Source organism: Notamacropus eugenii, chromosome 6, assembly GCF_028372415.1.
Source record: "Notamacropus eugenii isolate mMacEug1 chromosome 6, mMacEug1.pri_v2, whole genome shotgun sequence".
NCBI classification, from domain to species: Eukaryota; Metazoa; Chordata; class Mammalia; order Diprotodontia; family Macropodidae; genus Notamacropus; species Notamacropus eugenii.
Genome location: NC_092877.1, coordinates 368,467,075 through 368,482,390, shown reverse-complemented (window position 1 = coordinate 368,482,390; position 15,316 = coordinate 368,467,075). Strand labels below are relative to the sequence as shown.

The window sequence follows — 15,316 nt, the reverse complement described above, 5'->3', positions numbered from 1 at the left end:
GCAGAGGGTTGCCCATGAATGGTGAGGCCCAATCTGGGACACACAGAAGTTAACAACTCTGTCAGAGGTCTATGATTTCCTTAGGGTTTACAGTTCTCTAATGTGGATGGTGGAACACTAGGAAGTAATATATATGGATATGAAAGCATCATAGGTTCTCAGTCTCTCTCTCTCTCTCTTTCTCTGTGTGTGTATAAGAGAGGGAGACAGAGAGAAAGACAGAGACAGAGAGAGAGACAGAGAAGAAGACAGAGAGATGGGGGGAGAAAGAGACAGAGACACAGAGACAGAAAGACAAAGAAACCCAGAGACAGAGACAGAGAGGAAGAAAGAGAATGAGTGAGAGAAACAGAGAGACAGAGACACAGAGAGAGACAAAGAGAAAGAGAACATGCGCACACACACATGCAAACACACACACGCACACACACACTGATGGACCCTTTTGGCAATCTGAGGAGGTTTATGAATGTTCCCTTTCTCAGAATCATGATTTATTGCCTACATTCATAACGGAAGGAAATGTTTAATTTCAATTACAAATTAGTGAAAATAAAAATGGATTTTTTTTTTCCCGTTCCAGGTCATGAACACCTTGAAGTCTATCCACGGAGCCTTTGAAGGTCCATAAGCCCACTCAGTTGAGAAGCTCTAGTTTAAAGGGCTACTAAATGCAGAGTGCATATTATCTTTCTCTGTCCTCATGCCAAACCTGCAAAGATCAATGAGAGCAAATGTTCTATAGCACTTTAAGGTTTGCCAGGCCCTTTATAGGGAGTGTCATTTGATCCTCACATCAGTCTTGTGAGGTAGGTGCTAGCATTACACTCCTTTCGTAGATGAGGAAACGGAGGCTGCATCATATAGCTACTCATTGTCTGAGGCAGGATTCGAACTCAGGTGTTCCTCATGCTAGATCTGGCACTCTATGCACAATAACCCTAGCTGCCTCAAGTGTGCAGGGACTATTGCCTTCATTTTACAGATGAGGAAGGTCCTATTGGCCTTTCCCCAAATCACATAACTAGTATGTCACTGACGCCGAATTTGAACCCATGTTTTAAATCCAGTGCCCTATGGCTTCTCATTATCTTCCCCCAAACCCTCCCTTCTTCTCAGGTTTCCTGTTACTACTGAGAGCACTACATTCCCAACGTCAAAGTCATCCTTGACCTCTCACTGGCCCTCACTCCATATATCCCAAATTGTTTTCAAGTCTCAGGGTTTCTACCTTCTCAACATTTCTTGGACATGTTCCTATCTCTCCATTCTGCAGCTGCCACCCTGCTGCAGACCCTCATCATTGGTCACTAGGATGTTTGCTGTAGCCTTCTGGTTGGCCTCCAGTCCCTCCTCAACTCAATGCATCCTCCCCAACTCAATGCATCCCCCACTTGGTTCAGCTCTGATCATGTCACGCCCACCCCCAAACACACATCCAGCAAACTCCCATGACTTCCCATTGCTGCCAGGATCAAACAAACTTCTCTGTTGGACATTTAAAACCCATTCCAACTACTTCCTTTTGAACCTCTCCAATCTGCTAACACTACACTCCTCTCCATCTGCAGTGGTGTTCTTGGTGTTCCTTACACACCATACTCCTTCCCCAAGCTTCATGCTTGGTGTCCTACATGCCTGACATACACACTCATCTCATCTCTACCTTTGGCTTCTGTAGGTTCCTTTCATACCAACCTCAGACCTCATCTTCTGCAGGAAACCCTTACTAGTCTCCTCCCCTACTGCCTTCCCCTAGGAGACGACCTTTCCTTTATATAGAACCCAGGAGATAGTGAGACCAGCAGAGACACTGAAATGGGACCAACAGGAACTAGTGGACCAGCATGGCTAATGAAGATTCCAGGACCAGCCCGATGAGGACAGTGCAGTGAGAATGGGTCCTGCCATGGCAAAGGCATGAGCTGTCTCTTCCCAAACAGTCCCCATGATCAACCCATCAGTGAGTGTGAATGCACTCTCACTCTCTCTACAAGTGCAGTAAGTATTTATGGGACAGTGTGTCCCAGGTTGGAGTGGAGGAGACCGTTCTGTTGTGAATACTCTTGCTATGTTCTTACATTCAGCATCTTTGCTTTAAATTATTTGTGTCCTTTGGCTTACTAATTAAAAAGTAAACACACTGATGGGGGCTTGTAAGCTATAATTCTGAGTGAATGCGGACCCAGATAGTAGTTCATCGTACCTTGAAACTAGAATAGTTAACCTGGGGGTTAGACGTGTGATGGAAGGGGGTGCCCCAGGTGTTATACTAAAACAGATGCCACTCCTGTGATTAAGAAATCTGACTGGTTCTCTATTGCCTCTAGGATAAAATGCAGATTCTTCTGTTTGGCATGTGAAACCCTTCACAATCTGGCTCCATCTTATCTTTGCAGACTGATTACTCATTAGTCCCCCTTACATACTCTATGTTCTAGCCAGACTGGCCTATGTGTTGTTTCCCATAAATGACATTCCATCTCTCCTCCGTGTCTTGGAACAAACTGTCCCACATGCCTGAAATGCTCTTTCATGTGAGCCAAGAGAAGATGAGAAGAGAGAAGGGGAAGAGAGGAGAAGATGAAGGAAAAGGACATGAAAGGTAGAGGGCACAAAGAGGAGTCAAGAGAAGATAAGGGGGAAAAAGGCAAAGGGACAGGAGAGGATGGAAGATGAGGGGAGAGGAAGCAGGAAAGGAGAAGGAAGGAAAAATAGGTAAAAGGTGACAGAGGAAGGGAAAGAAAACATAAGAAAATAAGGGAAGGAAGGAAAGAGGTGTTTTATCATTTCCTTGAAAATAATCAGAAGGTAATTAAATAAAAATTATCTTGCCTTTACATCCTTCAAGAAATCTCACATGATTTTGATTTCCATGTAGGCAACACCTTGTAGGAGAGCAGAGGCTGCCACATAAATTGGTTTGTTTTTTTTTATAGTCAGCAAACAATGAGCATATTGGGATCTTTTCTCTCCACGATGTGCTCTGCTATTGAATGTCATTTGAAATCTGTTTATTCCCTTCTTAAATAGAACCCAGGAGAGCAGAGAGACCAGCAGAGACATTGGGACCAACAGGAACCAGTAGACCAGCATACCTACTGGAGATGCCAGGACCAATGCAATGACATCACCAAAAGACAGGCAAAGGCATGAGCTGCCTCTTCACAAATGGTGGCCATGCAAAAACTCACACCTCTACAGGTGCATCAAGGATGCCCTCAATTTGAATGCAGATTATTTTCATGAAAACTTTATAAAAACAGCACAGCAATAATAATGATTCTACGTAATGTATTGTTTTTCAAAGCATCTATATATATTGTCTAATGGAGCATTGATTAGTTACCAGGGTCTGGTAGTTGTTGGTATTTTATCAGTCATCTATTAAAAAGCTAATAAGGAGATCTAGAAGTGTTTGATATTGTCCTCTTTTCAGCTGCCTTGAAAATTAATCTCTCAATATTATCTCACTTTCAGCAGGGACTTTTTCTGTGTGTGCTCTTTCCCAACCTTTCTTTTGTTTGCACCATTTCTGTTTCCTCATGAAGCCCACTTGGTACTGTGAGTGGTTAGACTCTATATGTGGTGGCCACCATTGCTGGAGGTGTTCATTTGTAATAGAAACTTTACGGATTTTCATTCATTTTTTGTCCTTCTAATGTCATCCTGAAATGTCCCCTGTCCCACGAATAATCTGATTTATGCCTCTTGTCAAGTTTTTTGTAAAATTATTTTTTCCTCTACTGACCCTAAGAATTTTATGAGGCAGTATTCTTCACAATCTTCCACCATCTTCCTCCACAAGATTTTAGAAATGAGTTTATATTTTAAACTGCTGTTGCCTTTAGCCACCATCTTTCCACTTGGCAAGAAGACCAGAGGTTTACTGGATAAGATGTTTTTTAGGATTTCTTTGCCTTCTCGTTGTGATGATTGATTTACGTTGATTAAATTCCTTGTGGAATATTGATAGACTATGTCTATATCTCTTCTTTTAGTCAAGCCATGTTGAGTAGTGGATGAACCAATGGACCTCAAATCAGAAAGACCTGGGTTTGAATCCATCCTCACAGATACTGTGTGATCCTGGGTAAATCTCTTTCTGAGTCTCAGTTTCTTTATCTGTAAATTGGGGATAATAATAGCGCCTAGTAACAGAGAAATTGTTAAGTATCAAGTGAGATAATATATTTAAAGAGCTTGGCAAACCTTAAGGTGAATGTGTTTGTGTGTGTATATATGTATATGTATCTGCATATGCATATGAATGTGTGTGTACATATGTACATATGACATTTTTATTTCCCAATGGGAGAGAGGGAGATAGAAGCTTCTGTAACTAGGGCAAGGTTGTAATTGTAAAGACCATCTTCTCATCCTGTTCATTCTTTCTGTCTTCTAATTTGTTGTTAATGCCGATCTTTGACCTAACAAGTCAGTGGTGTGAATGCACGCAGCCAGCTGATTCGGAAATGACTCTCACATCTCTAACCAGTCATTTCCTGCTGTTAAAATATAATCAATTTCAGTTTAGGGGCTCTACAAACAGGAATCATTACTATTCTTCTTCTCCATCACATGCATCAGAAGAGGACTCTGAAAGCATCAGATAAGGGCATATTATGAAAACAGCTCCAGCTTTTTTGAATACACAACTTCCTCCATGGTCTGTGTTAATGGCTCCATCCCCAGAAGTCCTTTGGTGCTACAAGCACACAATTTGTAATCCCTGGCTTATCTGGCTTCACAGGGGTGGGGAGGGGGTAGCAGGGTGGGGAGAGATATTTCACAAAAGTGGATTTTCCAGATAACTGAAGTTTATAGCTTAACCTTTTAAAAAAAATTAGTGGAAATCTTTCTAAACAGACAAACGACAATCCAGCCATTTGTGAACAATTCATTTTGACATTTTGGGGGGAACCAAGATGGACTGAGAGTCAGGAGACCAGGGTTCTGATTCTAGCTCCACTGTTGACTAACTATGGGACGGACCTCAGCCAAGTCACATAACCTCTTAACCTCAGTTTCTGTGTCTATAAAATTGGCACAATAATATCTAAAGCACCTTCCTTCCAGGGCCCTGGTGAGGAATGTGTTTTATACAGTGTAAAGCAACATCTAAAGGAGAGGGATTATTGTCCTGGATGTCCATTGTTACACGGTGAGGTCATGTAGTTCTGTGTGCAGTTTGTGTTTCCTCCTTTAATGGCCTTGAGTGTCCTTTCTATAACAAGCTCCCCCCACCCCCCCTCGAGTTTATTGCTTCTATTCTGATCTCAGCTGGGAAACGAGATAACGGTTTCTTAAGCACTGTATGCTAAATGAGAGGCACAGTAGTAGTGAGTGAGAGTCTAGGTACTTGGGTATCCCAGCCCAGGGGCTGAGATTTCTGATGAAAGCTGTGTCCCAGAGAACTGATGTACCCACCTCGGTTGGACCAACCAAAATTACCCCTTAATATCAAAAGTGATTTTAATCACAAATCTACAAGATCACAATGAGATACCATAATACTGAATAATTTCTGTTAATAAAGCACTTTCTTCACAATGACCCTGTGGGATAAGTAAGAAAATTATTATTATCATCATCAATTTACAAAGGGGAAGCTGAGGCTCAAGAAATGAAGTGACTTGCCCTAGTAAGTGCCAAAGACAGTATTCAACCCCAAGACTTCTGACCCCTATGTTTCGGGCCCATCTCCCCTTACCAAGAGCCCCAAATCAAAGGACATTGGAGGTCAAAGGTAAGACCTCATTTGGATCTAGTAACATTCAGTATTACTCCTCCTTCGAAGAAAATCTAGGAATCTTGGTCTCTAACAATGCTGTAATTATCCCAAGTGCCAACACAGGCCAGGGCATACACTCCCTGCCACAATCCCCTACCATTCTGGGTCACATGTTGGAATGATCCTTGCTCCTTTGCCTCTATATAGGCCATCTTTCTCTCTTCCTCACCCCCCCCAAATCATAAAATTTACACTAGAATGGACTTGAACAGTCATTTTATCCAACACCCTTGTTTTATGATAAGAATGTTCAAGGCCACAGATCAAGTGACTTGTCCAAAGTCACACAGACAGAGGCAGAAGCAAAATTGGAACCCGGGTCTTCTGATCCCAGAGTCTCTGCTGTTTCTATTGGATAATGCTACCTGCAAGCATTGGCCCCTTTCTATGGGCCTCTTCTACTATAGCTTTAGTTCTGCTATTTATATATCACCAGAATCCACCCTTCCTCCACCCATTGCTGCTGTAACCCCTAACTTCCTATCTACCACTCCAAGGGATTGAGGTAAGGGGTTGCACACCATCGGCTAGAATCTTCGGGGAATGGGTTATCCTGTTTCTTGCATCCACCCTGTTCCTTCAAATGAATCTGGGCCAGGCACAAGAATTCCTACTTCAAGTCTCCAGGTGCTGATCTTTTTAGGTAAAACATGTGATCTTGAGAAAGCAAGCACCTGAAGGTCTTGATTTCACCAAATCCTTTGTCAGAAATGTAGAAGCTAGGAGAAGAAAGGGGCTGTCTTCAAGAACATCGGCTCTGAGCCCCTCATTGTACAACTGAGAAAACCAAAGCCCAGAGTGGGGATGTCCCAGAGTCACTACATTAAAATCTTGAGTCTCAGAGGCTCAGGTCACAGCTGGGTAGGATAGGATAATCCTGCCCTTCTGATTTGGAGATTCATCTTTGTCACCCATGTCCCATCCTGCGATGGCTCCTATGCTCTGTAAGTGACTGTTGGGAAGCCAGAGGGCCATGCATGAGTCCCTTCCATCCCTTCCCAGCCCATTTCCTGCACATGGAAGCCTCATCCCTCTGCAGTCACTGACGGGACAAACATTTTACGCAGGCTTGTAAGCCTGGAGGCTTCAAATTTTGGACAACCTTCTCTATCTTTGTCTTCTGAGAATGACAGAAATAGATTCAATGAAATTTCAAACACTCCCTCCCCCTTTCATATTACCCTAACCTCACTGGAATGTTTTTGTATCTGTCTGTCTGTTTAGCCCTTTGAGGTTTTACAGAAACAGAAAGGTTCCACCCACCTTAATCAACATTCTCTTATCTTTAAAACCCAGTCTCATAGCCATGGTTGGGTCAAAGACTTTCCTGTCACACAATGAAAAGCAACTGCCTATCCATCAGAGAAATAGGATATGAAGGAAAGGGGATGATTTCCAAATGACCTTAGGCATTGATAGAATCGTGAGTGGGAAGTGGACTAGAAAATTTCAAAGGACCTTTCCAGCTCTAACATTCTGGAATCTGGACAAGTGGGTCTACAAATGTGTCCCAAGGCATGGATGGGTGTCTTGTGATGGAATGAGCGTGGGGTTTGGAGTCAAGGACTGGCCTTGGCTCTCTGTTCTCTATGTGACCTTGGCTCAAGAACTGGACTTGGAGGCAGAACTCTTTTAACTCCTTACTGTCTGGGTGACCTTGAATTAGACCTCTCAGTGCCAGTAGAGTCTGTAAGGCTATCATTCACAGAGGAGTTGCCAGTCTACAATCGGTAGGGGGAATTCTTCTCATGGTGTCCCTCACCCTATGATGACGATGATGATGATGATGACGATGATGATGAAATCCAAGTTCCAAAGCCATCCCACAAAAGAAAAAAACAAACAAATAACAATGAGCTTATCACATCCTTTTCTAAAAGGATGTTTTGATAAATTGAGGAAACCTGAAGGCACTAGGAGGAGGAAAGGTGGCCATGGAAGGGGTTTGAGATTAGAAAGGAAAAATCTGGAGAAAAAAGAAGACTAACTTTCCTTATTTTACAATTTTGCCCAGGACAGGCTCTGGTTATCAATATGTCAAGGACCAGCACTTTGTCTGTGGAGTACCAATCCAGATCGCCACCCATTTGTGACTTGGGAGGTAAATCTGCTGAGCCAACCATGTTCCCTGTGAACGTCAGAGGCAGGATTTGAACCCAGGCCTTCCAACCTGCAAGTCCAGCCCTCTAACCACTATAGGACTCCACCTCCCTTTGCCCTGGTTCTATTTCTCACTTTTAAAAATCTTCATCAGCACACTGCCACTGACTGGAGAAGTTTCTATTGACCTACACTTTCTTATTTTCATTTTATCTCATTTTTATTTCGGCCTTTTGGTTTTGCACTATATTTATTTCTGAATATAGTCTTCTACCATATCCCCTACACATAGAGAATATAAAAATACAGGCAGGCAAGACAGTCCTAGACTTCAGGAAGCTTACATTTTTGGAAGGAAAGATGATTGGTGGGGTAGGAGTGAGAGAAGGAAAAGAGAATGGAGCCCTAAGTGAGGTGAAGCATGACTGGGGTCCCTCCTGAAAGTGTGCTCCAGGAGAGCAGGGCCTCAGAGTCAAGGGAGAGAGGGAGGAGAGTTGAGTTAGGGGTTGGAGACGTCCTAGGACAAGAAGGAGGATGAAAGACTGTGACTTGCCTTGAGGTCCACCAAAGTGGTCAGTCTCAGAGCTGGGATTCCAACCCGGCCTAGTACTTGGCTAAAAGGGCACCACCAGACTGAAGCCACAAGGGGCTGTAAGGGGTTGATGACCTTTGCCAAACTGACTTGTCATAAAAACTACATTCCACCCACAACTCTCTGAAGCTCAGAGACTCACCCTTATACCTCCAGACTATCAGGAAGAAGCCTGAGGTATGTGGATAACTGCTTTAGTATCCAATGAAGAGTCCTCACGGCCTGTCCTATATGAATCAGAGGATACCTGTGCCTGCTCTGAAGTAGGGGAGGGGGTTCCATCGCCCATCCCCAAGAGACTGCTATAACAGGTTTTCTGAGTTCTTTCCGGTATAGCCTCAGATATTGAAACCAAGATGAGGGTTGTCTGTCCATTAGAGTAAGAGCCTGGTAATATAGTTGCCATCGTTTTCCTAAAATGGTAACCTTGAATCAGCATTTCACATGGTGGCTTCTTCCCAGAGTTCTTCTCTCTCTTCAGGGACCTGAAGAGACTTTGGAATTGCATGTTTTTTTAATTCTTTACTTTAATGGATGTGAGGCGAGGCACACATTGGGAAGTAGAAGTGATATAAAAACCAAAATATTCAAATTGATTTTTAATAAAGCTACGTTTGGGAAAGCACTTACTATCATTATGACATCAATATTCATTAGATTCAGTCATTTAAGCAGCTCTACGTTTGTCTAACTGTACCGTCTTTCAGCCCACATCCTGCCATATTGTCCACAAAGTATCTCGAGAGACTTTGTTAAATACTTTTTCCCAAGGGAGATACAGCTCTCTAGCCTGCAGGAGGGAGCACTGGAAAGTGACACATACGACTACTAGAAGCATCCTAGCTTCTCATCTTTGCCTTGTAGATGACATCTTTGGCATTTTTCTGGTCCATAACTATATGAGGCCCTCCCTGATTTCCCCGTTTGTCAGCTCTGAGCATTGGATCTCATTTTGTACATATTTTCTTTTTATCCCCATGTGTACATTTTGTTTCCTCCAAGCAAAATATAAGCTACTCAGGACAAGGATTATTTTGGTTTTATCCTCGTGTTTTTAGGACCTAGCTCAGTGCCCGGCCCTCAGTAAGTGCTTGATGAGTGTTTGTTGAATGAATTAATAGTTTAACCGATTAACTGAACAAATCAGCCAATTAAGTGTGTTCTTTCATTGAAACAAGGTGAATAAAATAGCATTTCTGGCATCCAAACCTGGAGATGCCATTTTTCTCCTGCTGAACAGCATCTTCAATGAGGTTTGGCCAACATAAGTGAGACTTTCCTTTGAAAATACTTTTTCTGACCGAGGGGATGAGGAAACTTTGCTCTTGGTTCCAACCTGTATTTTCTTCAGCATTCATTGTCCTTTAGAGTTCCCGCATAATGTCACTAGCTTTACTCATGACTGTCTTAAGAGCCCTTGGCCATTGATTGTCCCTCTAGACATCCTTGAACGTGAAGAAGATTCCTGAGATTCCACGATTTCATAGTGAGGCCGAATAACTTATGTGAGATCGAGGATCAGGGAATCAGAGACTTAGAGCTCAAGGGACCAGTCAGGTCATCTAGGACAATCCCTTTGTTTTTCAGAGGAGGAAACGAAAATCAGGCCCCAGGATTTAACCAAAGACTTTCTGAACTCCCTCTGCCCCTTTTTTTGAGACCTGGAGTCCATGAACTTGAGTGTCTTTTAAAAATTTTTCTTGATATCTGTATTTCAATATAGTTGGTTTCTTTTATAATCCTATTATTTTATTTCATGCATTTAAAAAATTCTTCTGAGAAGGGCTCCCCAAGGAGTGATATGACACCAAAAAAAAAAAAAAAAAAGGTTAAGAAACCCTGATTTAGAACAAGACCAGAAGAAAGTATTTGAAGATTAGGGAATGTTAGAATAACTGTCTGGAAAAAAAAAGGTTTTTTTTTTTAAAGCAAAAATAAACCTTGAGCACATTTTGCTCAGGGATTTCTGCAAGTTTCTGTGGATAGTTAAAGACCCTTCCAATCCTTATAATTATCATTTCAAATCCACCACATGCTCAAACTGAAGATAAATTTAGACCCATTGGTTAAGAAATGGATGCCAAGAAAGAGCTCATAGAAAAGGGAATCTGAAAAGATTGGAAAGTCAGAGCATGTAATAGAATCCCCTCTTTTAGGGGAGGCTGAGGCTGGTGGATCTCAGAGTTCTAAGCTGTGGTAGGGCTGGAGAACATTAGTGTCTGCACTGTTTGGCACCAATATGGTGAGCTCCTGGTGGGTGGGATGCCTGAAGAGGGGCAAACCAGTCAAGTTAGGAAAAGTATAGTAGAATAAAACTTCTGTGATGATTGTATCAGGACTAGATCATGTGGCCATGAATGGAACTTCCAGTTCAGATGAGACAGGAAGATAGGAAGGGTTTGTACCCTGTTCTGAATGAAAGGCATTAATAACCCCACATAAAGTCTCTGCTCATGGGACCAAACCCTCATTTGTTACCTCCCATCTGGACTAACAAAAGCCTCTACATAGGATTCCCGGAATTCATCATCTCCCCTCTCCAATCCATTCTTCACATCTGTCAAATTGGTATTTCTTTAGGAAGTACCAGTCTGTCTGAGCACTTCTATTCCTCTAGAAGCAGATATGGCTCCTTGTGGCCTCTATTGGTCAATTTAAACTCTTCACAATCTGACTCCAGCATTTGTCTGTCTCTTTGCACAGTCTTCTTGTTCCTGCATTCTGTGCTCAAGCAAATCTCCCTATTTACTGTACTCTGACCACGTCGTTCCATCAACTTCTTTCTCCGTGACTGCACAGGTGTCTTCCCACTGAAATACGCTCCCTCCTTACTTTCTCTTGGTGGAATCCCTTGCTTTCTTTAAAGCTCTGCTCAAGCACCCCTCCTATATAACACCCATCCTCAGCCCCCCTCTTAATTACTTTGAGTTGATTCTGATGTATCTGGGACAGATAAATCTGTGTGCCTGTTGTTCTCTCTCAATCTAGAAGGTAAGCTCCTTGAAAGCACAGACTTCTTCATTTAGCTTTGTCTCTCCAGTACCTGCACAATGTAAGTACTTAATAAAAGCTTATGGATTGACTGAATAGAGCTTGGAAGGAGTAAGAATTCCTAGTCCACAATTCACTCCTCAGCTCAGTTCCCTGAAGAATTTTTCCTCCTAGCTGACAGCTCACTTTCCTATATTATTTTAAGGTTCACAAAATGTTCTCATCACAACTTTGTGGGGTGGGCACTATAGATAATATGGTGTCCATTTTGCAGATGAGGAAACTGAGTTGCAGAGAGGCCAGTGGTCACAAAGCAGTGATCTAGATCTGTGCCTCACTTCCAAGAATTCTAGATTTAGAGCTAAAAGTTCTCCCTCTCATTTTGAAGTTGAGGCATCTGAGGCGCCAAGATTAAATGAGTTGATGCAGGTTATATAGGTAGTCAGGGGAAGTGTCAGGATTTGAACCCTTTGCCTCTGACTCCAAATCCAACCCATCCCCCACCCTACCAGGCCATTGTCTTCATCAAGAGCCTGGGTCTTCTTGGATCGTCTGTTTTCACTTCCACAAGACCATGTTTATCATTTATGTCTTTTTCTTCTTTTTCCTTTGAGGTCTCCTGCTTCTCTCTGTCAGTCACCCAGGGTTTTCCCCATCCTCTGCAGAGGCACTGGCTGGCTGGCTGACTCTTTGTTTTCAGTGTCTTCTGGTCTTGTGGTGGGGTGAAGAGATTATGCGGCCGCATGTTTGGATCTATGGTTTCAGACAGTAACAACACTTACCCTCTTCTAGAGGAAGTGTTTGTCATCTTTAGAACCCGATATTCATAAATACACACACCAACTTGAGTAGGAAGAAGGTGTTTATTACCTTCACTTGTCACTGTAATTGTGGGGAGGGAAGGGAGCTTGACACATGCCCAGGACTAAAGGTTACTGAGCAGATTGGACTTGGACTCAGGAGATCTGGTTTCGAATCTTGATTCTGACACATACTAGCCACATGGGCCTTGGTGTCCTCATTGGCAATGCATCTCATAGAACATGGTGGTAAAGATCAAAGATCTCCAGAAATACAAGATATTGTCATCATGAATGATTTCTTGACCTTGGGTGGTGTCTCAGGTTAACTAACTTCCAAGTTTCAAGGGATTCTCATTGAGGTGTTGTGTCAACCATTAGGAGGTGAGCTCCTAGAGTATCATCTGTGCTTAACACAGTGCTTTGCACACAGTAAGTGCCTAATAAATGTTTCTATTCCTCATTCACTTTTACAGGGGTCTGCCCAAATGAGGGCTCCATCCGGGGCTAGGTATATGTGGCAGTCTGGCCTTCATTCTATAACTGCTTCCTATCTGCCTAAGATGGGGTAAAGAAAAGAACTTTTGGTTGGTTACTGAGCCCAAAAGGCTCTAATGACTCGACTCCTGACTTTTTTCCCCTTTATTGTTTTGGAGTAAGAGGAATGAACTAGTCACTGGATAGGGGAAGAGCCTCAGGCCTTCTTTCACCAGAGCCATCATGAAGCCAGAGAGCTCATGACTTCCTAGTTAACCCTGGGACCCAGGAGGATGGGGCCGGGGCATTATAAGATTCCAAACATTCAGAGGAACTTGTGATCAGAGTCAAGGCAGGAACTGCTTGGTAGCTGGGTCTGTCAAGGAGCAATCGATGGGCTCCTCATAGAAGGAGATCCAGGGGGACTCAGCCACCATGTCCCACAAGCATTGTCTGTGCCACGTTTAAAGGTGAAGTTGTAGGAGGTCAATGCAGCCATTTGAAGTTTGGGCTCACTCTACCCAGGGACTGAGGTGGCATAAAGGAGAGCGTGCCCCTAGTTTGTTTAGGATGTTGTTTTATTTCTGTTTTTGCTATATCATTTCAGTAAATATCTGTTGTAAAAGCTAACTGATACTTATTGGTTAAACGATATTGGGATGTTAATCAATGGGTCAGCTAGTGATACCGAGGAAATATCAACTCTAGCTGGAAATGAGATTAAGGGAAGCATACCAGAATGGGTGCTCAAGCCAGCAGAAGTAGGAGAACCAGAACCACTCAGGTACCCCCTAGAACCTTGAAGGGGCATCAATCCTCTTGGAATCTGAATCAAGTGTGAGTAACAACACCTTCCTCTGAGTTCAGTCATGCGGCTACACTCAGATGGAATAGATTCAAGGTTTTTCACTATCCTGCTTGAACTGGAATTTATCTAGTTTATCAACATTTTTCTTAAATTGTGGCTCCTAAACACATTTCCAGAGAAAATGGACCCTCATGATAATGGATTGACTAATAGTAAGGCAGGCAGCTTGCTTAGAAGACTGAGTGCTAAACTGGGAGTCAGGAAGATCTGAATTAAAATCCTTCCTCAGACATAGCCCCTTAATATGATAAATAGGATTTCATTCATCAGTATAGGTCAGATAGATACTAAGGAGGGAGGCATGGAATCCAAAGGCAGTTCACACCATCAGAGAAAATCCTGGTAGGTGTGTATAGTTGATAGGATGAACTGGCCACAGTAACTAGAGCTCAGGGGCAGTGTAGTTACTGGAAAGGTGGTGGGGTGGGGCATGGATTGGAATGGGGAGCCTGTCCTAGAGGAACTAAGAATGTTGGTCAGGGAACCAAGGCAGAGACAGATTACTGCAGTATATTGGAAACAGTGGTCTGAAAAAAGACATGGCACCAGAAGGCCTGGATTTGAGTACTGCCTGTGACATTCACTAGCTGTGTGACTTTGGGCCAGTTACTTGGCCTTGTTAAGTCTCAGCTTCCTCATCTCCAGAACAATCTCTAAGGTTTCTTCTAATTCTATGAATCTGAGGGGGACTCATTTTGGGGGAATGGGGTAAAAAGTAGAAGTTCTGTCAAAGGGGATAATACAAGAACCCAGTTACTAGAAATGTGCTAAGATGGAGAGCTCTGTCCCAGGGGGACAAGAGAAGAGACCGTCAGTTGTGTCAGAAGTCAGAGCAGGGCACAGGGAAGTCTGACCACACTGAGTTACCAGCCTGGGAGCAACTGGCCAAGGGTTCCTTGTATTCCATCTGCTAAGGACCAGCTCCATCCCAGAGTGGAGAGAAAGACCAAGCACGTAGGAGGGACTCCAGGTCTGAACACAGGAAAGACTCAGGGACCGTCGGTTGCTCTGCTCACAACTTTCCCTTGAAAGTGGGAAAAAATTGGAACAGAAACAAGCACTAAATAGTAACCATAAGAAGAAAATGTTGGATTAAATGGTGTGAAAAAATGGTGGAAAAAGAACTATCGTCAATCTACCTACCAACAAGCATTTACTAAGGTTGCCTTCTAGTCACTGGGTACTATCCTTATCTTGGCAAACATGGACAAGGGGGCTTATGTTCTAACTGAGGAGACAATGTACATAAACCACTGTGTACAAGTAAATATAGGAGATGTGGGAGGTAACCTAAGGCAAAGGCATGAGCAGGGGTGAGGACCAAGAAAGGCCCTGGAAGAGGTGCTGTTTGAGCTGATTCTTAAAGGAGTCCAGGAAATCTGAGAATCAGAGATTAGAGGGAATGCATTCCTGGCATGGGGACGACCAGTGAAAAGAATTGAAGACGGAAGATGGAGCTCTGCATGCAAAGAAGAGGAGGGGGACTGCGCCTTCTGGATTATCAAGTAGGTGCAGGAGGGTAGTATGTTAAAAGCCTGGAAAGATAGGAACAGATTGAGAAGAGCCGTAAATGCCCACAATTGAGTTTGTGTTTGATCCCAAAGGAGCTGGTGGAGTGTCTAGAGTGACATGATCAGACTTGGCCATAGGAAAATCCCTCTCCAGTCTGTGTGGAGAATATTCAAAAGGAGAGA

The 15,316-nt window shown here is 43.1% G+C and overlaps 1 long non-coding RNA gene across 1 annotated transcript; it reads left to right on the top strand.

Annotated features, from left to right (window-relative positions):
• Nucleotides 1-1,681: 1,681 nt before the first annotated feature.
• Nucleotides 1,682-3,405, top strand: LOC140511799 (uncharacterized). The gene is made up of 2 exons (XR_011969676.1): nucleotides 1,682-2,001; nucleotides 3,034-3,405. It is a non-coding gene; the product is annotated as an uncharacterized lncRNA (long non-coding RNA).
• Nucleotides 3,406-15,316: the final 11,911 nt, after the last annotated feature.